Source organism: Gigantopelta aegis, chromosome 14 (genome assembly GCF_016097555.1).
Source record: "Gigantopelta aegis isolate Gae_Host chromosome 14, Gae_host_genome, whole genome shotgun sequence".
Lineage (NCBI taxonomy): Eukaryota > Metazoa > Mollusca > Gastropoda > Neomphalida > Peltospiridae > Gigantopelta > Gigantopelta aegis.
The window spans coordinates 31,975,427-31,981,426 of record NC_054712.1 but is presented as its reverse complement, the minus strand read 5'-3'; positions in this window follow the sequence as shown (position 1 = coordinate 31,981,426).

Below are 6,000 nucleotides of genomic sequence, written 5' to 3'. Positions count from 1 at the left end.
AAAGTTACAGTCCTATGGAAAGCAGTACAGTATTGGGCATTAAAAAAAGGTGAACATTTTCAGTTGGATAAAACACATGGTTTTATTTGGTATCATAACAAAAAAGCATTGTTTTATTAATTGGTTGATTATTAATATTAAGTATTATATATATAAAACGAAATTACAAAAGATCAGATTAAATAAAAACGCAATGCTAAGATTCATTATTGATAAAATACAGATTGAAAATATATATATTATAAAAATTGCCTGTATAAAGACTTTGATGATCAGTGGGAACCTTGGCTGCAGTTCCTCAAAAACATTGTATAAATTCATGTATAAACTTATTAATAACAAAATATACGAATATGTTAATAAGCATACTTTTATGCAAAGATATCGCCAGTTCGGAAAACGTATCTCAACTTTCTATAATTTCTTTTCTTTTTAAGATCTCATTGATCTTATTTATCTTTCAAAAAAAGTTTTTTTTTTCTTTCTTTCTGTCACTCTTTATTTCTATTTCTAGTACTCTTCTTCCTAGTCTCCAGAATATTTCCTCTTCAGTTATGTAGGGCTTTTGCTTTGCTAATATCCTGTTTTACACTATCATGTTAAGCCTATCTGTTTCATCTTAATATTGAATACTATGTATGTGTGCATACGGCTCGCGCCGTTTGTGTTCCCTTTCGTCTATCTTCGGCTTCATCTCTGTTACAGCACACGTCCGTGTCTGTCTGTCTCTGTCTCTGTCTCTCTCTCTCTCTCTCTCTCTCTCTCTCTCTCTCTCTCTCTCTCTCTCTCTCTCTCTCTCTCTCTCTCTCTCTCTCTCTCTCTCTCTCTCTCTCATACACACACACACGCACGCAATGCATATGTATACACACATTGTTTAATAAGTGCATTATATACGAGTGTATAGCTTTAATTGACCTCTCCGTACGACGTGATTGACAACCGCGCTGGACCAATCATGTTTTGCGGTTCAAAAACCGCGGGCCCAAATTTGCTTGGACGCCATTAGGTTAGACAACATAATATTTTTCGATGTGTAACGTTTTTGTATAGTTAGCATTAAAATTAATTAAAATAATTGTCTCCTCCAACTGAATTATAATCATAGTAAACATATACTTCTGCTGACAAGTGTTAACAGCGATGACAACTATGCGGAGCCTACGATTGACGTAAAATAGTGTTTTCCTGCGAAACCGTCACATGGTATTGAAAGTGAACTTTTGCCGAAATCCATCAAAATTCAACTGATATATAAATTCTACGAAGGTAAGAGTTTAAGCATAACTTTCCCTCCAATGTAATGGAATTTACTGACTCATTTAATCAGTCTTCGATGTATATATTGTCGTTAAGAATCCACCGTTAAACTGCACACAGTCAGACGAATGGCCAAAATAAAAGTTTTGGCAAGACTTCCGATCGTTCCAGTATTCAGTTAATTTAGGGGTAAGTTAGTTTTAGGGTTAGTGATAGTATTAACAAGCATGCTGGAACGTTTGGAAGTCTTAGCTTTTTTTCTTTTTCTTTTTGTTTGCATGTGTGTAGGCGTGAGTCTGTGTATTTGCTTGTGTGTGTGTGTGGGAGGGGGGAGTGAGGGAGTAACCTATATGGTTGTGAGCTTTAGGGGGATAAGGAAGTATTGTCTGGAAAGTTATAAATTAGGCACATTTTATGTAGGGACCCTGAAATGTTTTGAAGCAAAAAAATAAATTTTGCAATCGGAACAGATCTGCCGGTTACGGTTTCTCGGTTTGATTCGATTTAAGCCAGTGCATCACGACTAGTATATCAAAGGCTGTGGTATGTGCTATTCTGTCTTTTGGGTGGTGTATATATATAAAAGATACCTGGCTACTAATGTAGCAGGTTTGCACTCTAGACTATACATGTCAAAAGCACAAAATGTTTGACATCCAATAGCTGATGATTAATAATTCAGTGTGCTCTAGTGGTGTCTTTAAACAAAACAAACTTTAACTTATCCATTAGTCCCCCTCCACCCCACACCTCAATTAAAACAACCCAATTTTACCATAATATATATTAAAACAATTTCTCACCTAACAGCAGATCAATTACCAATCTTGGGTAATTTATAATAATACTGGTAAGACATTTTATTATTCCTTTATTGTTATTCTTAGAATTTTCAACTCAATGGTTTCTGCCAGAGGCTACTGAGGTTAAACTTATGTACCCTAAAATCTTGGAAATTAATAGATATATTTTTTAATGTTTAGATAAATGATAGTAAAAGAACTGCTGTTTATAAATGGTCATGTGCTTGAAATGTAATGTCCTAACCCTAATTTCAAAACATTTCAAACCCATAACCACCTAGATGAGGCACTTACATCTGTTTTGTTTTTATTACCTACCCTAAATATGATTTTCTTTTGGAGACAGTAGGTTTGTTTTTCATCATTATTTTATACCCCAAATTTTAGCCAAGCATAGGCATTTTTCTTCTTCCACATGTCATCTTATATGTAGCTTTGTGCAACTTTCTAATAGAAATCAAATAACATCATCAAAGTTAAATACATTGTTCACTATTTTTCTTAATTTACTGCTATACTTTTTAATTTTATACTTTGTTAGTCATATTGATTTTGTTTCCTGTTAAAAAAATGTTTTCCTAAAATTAAATTAAACTTTAAATTAATACAACGATATGTAATTAAGTTACAGACTAATGTACTTCTTCAAATGGATGTGAAATACTTAACATGTTTGTTTTTATATATTTCAGCAACTGGACCAATGGATGTGGAGTCATTGATTAGATGTCGAAAATGAGATTCTGAAGACAAACTATTAAACAGATTACATTGCATCTTGATATTGAGAACAGAATGATAGAAATAATAGAACAGTTTCAACTGATATGTGAAAGAAAAACTGGGGCAGGGGGTGAAATTGCTGCTGAAAATGAAACACTTTCAACAATTTCATTTAATACAATGTTGTTGTTTTTTTTGTTGTTTTTTTTTTTGTTTTTTGTGTTTGACATATTGCTGCTTAGGAGTAATTCAGACTTTCAAGACTTGGGATTCAGTTTGACACCACCCATCAAATGATAATCCTTAATTGCTCAGTTGACTGTACAAGTTTCGAGGATAATGATTTGGAGATGGATGCCATGGAAAGATACATTTTTGAATAAATATATTTACCTGTACCAGATTGCATGTAAAGACCCTCTCCTTGAGAAAAAAAAAAATGTTAGGAAGTATTCTCATAATAAATATTAAACAAATTGTGCAAACTGCAATCTGTGGTTTAGTTTTATGTTATATATATATATATATATATAGGTAGGAATAGAAACATAGATGATTATATCGAAGTAGTTTCAAAATATCCTCTCAATAACAATCCTAAATCAAATTCAAATATAAAAGATTATGAAAGAAAATGTTTATTAAATTTAGCAAATGATAAGTCTATTGTTATTAAACAAGCGGATAAGGGTGGTGCTATTGTTATCATGAATACTGCTGAATACAAACAAATGGCTCTTTCCATAATTGAAGATCAGAATAATTACATAGAAATTACAGAGGTAAAATCAAACAATTTTAAACAACTTAAAACATTTATAAAACGATTTGAGGGAGAGTTGACCGAAAAGGAATTTGATTATTTAACAAATTTTGAATGTAAGGAGAGTAATTTTTATGGCCTTCCTAAAGTACATAAGAGCCAGATTATTAATTCTATGTGCAGAGAAACACAGAAAGGTTATATAGAATTATTGCATCCCAATGACTTACAGTTACGAACAATTGTAGCTGGCCCAGTGTGTGCAACCCACAGACTGAGCAATTTCATTGATATATTGTTGAAACCATTTTTATTAAAAGTAACCAGTTATACAAGAGACACTATGGATTTCATCAACAACCTGCCAGAAAAGACAACGGAAGAAAGCGTACTGGTAACATTTGATGTAACAAAACTATATTCTAGCATACCACATGACCTTGGAATCACCGCAGTGTCATACTGGTTAACCAAATATCCCGAACTTTTGCCAGAACGAATTTCGAAGTCTTTAATTGTAGAAAGCATAAAATATATATTGGAAAACAATATATTTTACTTTGATGGGAAACATTACAAACAGATTAAAGGGACGGCAATGGGTACCAAAATGGCACCAAGCTATGCCACACTGACTTTAGGTTACCTAGAACAAATATTAGAAACTAACATTACAAATATATTTGGATCAGACTTTCAGCTATATTTCAAGAAGAACTGGAAATGTTTTCTTGATGATTGTTTCATACTATGGCCTTTGTCCAAACACTGTTTGGAATTATTTCACGAGTTACTTAATACACTGAATAGTAACATAAACTTTACTATGGAAACAGACGCAAAGAAAATTCCTTTTCTAGACACTTTAGTAATCAAGTGTGGACGCATAATAGAAACTGATATACTTTACAAACCAACTGATAGCAAACAGTACCTTTCTTTCTCATCCTGTCATCCGAGTCATACGAGAAGAAGTATACCATATAACCTAGCACGGCGTATCTGTATGATTGTGTCAAATACATATAGAATTCAACCACAAAGGTTTATTTTGGGTACACAGGGATATGGATTGTTCGGTTAACAATGTTATTTATGTAATTACATGCCAAGGTTGCAAAGAACAATACATTGGTCATACCACTCAGCTGAGAGCCAGAGTACCCGTACACAAACAGCAAATAAAACAACCTGAAACAAGATGCATACCCTTGAGTTCACATTTAAATATATGTGCGGCACAAAAAGATATTAAATTCACCATTTTCCAATTTTATCACATAGATACCAATGATGAAATGAAAAGAAAGACAAAGGAAATGTATTTTATTAGAAAGTTTTGTCCACTTCTTAATGCTCTTCGTTAGATAAAAGCAACAATGACGTAATTAAATCAATCCCCTTCTACTACAGTAACGTCATAATATATATGACGTCATATTTAGCAGTTATTTGGTTCCTTTCTGAAGATAAGTAAAGACTGAAACATGTAAAAGGATAATTATTTCTTTAAATTGTTTTTTAAAATACATATATACTGTACACTTGTTTTCTTTTATCATATATATATATATATATATATATATATATATATATATATATATATATATATATATATATATATATATATATATACATTTTTTTAATTAAATTTTTATTTTGTATTATTATTATTGTTCTGTAGGCATGGGTTGTCTTATAATATTTATTACTTTTTTTATCTGCCTATGCCTCTAAAACAGATAAAGCTTTGTGAGTACATTTTGTGTGACAGTAGGATAACCAATGGGCGGGTTGTGTGAGATTGGGGTGGGGGGGGGGGGGAGGGGGCGAAGCTTCAAGTTTGATTCCCAACAGTTGTTGCCACAACACATGAGTTTATAATTTATTTGAACACTGTTGTACTGGCTTAATTGGCAAAATTTTACAGGCTGTCCAGCTATCCTACTTTTTCGTACTTTTTGGTCTGTCCTATTTTTCCTACTTTTTCTTCAGAATACTTAGTTTTTCATACTTTTTTGTTTGAAAATGCCACGAATTGCTGTTAAAGTGTGCATATTCCTTGTGTTATTATAAATGTCATCAGTTATGGGAATTATTTTAATTTTTCTTGGCAGCAAGATGTATCTCCCAATTTGTGGCACCATATAATCTCAACATATTAAAATTACACCCTCAAAGGCAACATATTTTCCAATGATTAATATGATTATAATGTACAATGTGTATGTGTGACTTCAGAATCTATAATACATTATGGAAAACTTAAATTAGTCATGTTAACTCTGTTTTACTGTGCATCAGCATTCCTATGCATGTAAATATGTATATTGATTAATATAGTGTACAGTAATTTGAAATAACTGTATAACGTGACCGTTACATAAGATTCATATTATTTTTGATAGAACACAAAATGCATGTACAAACTAAGCACCACATAAACAGGTG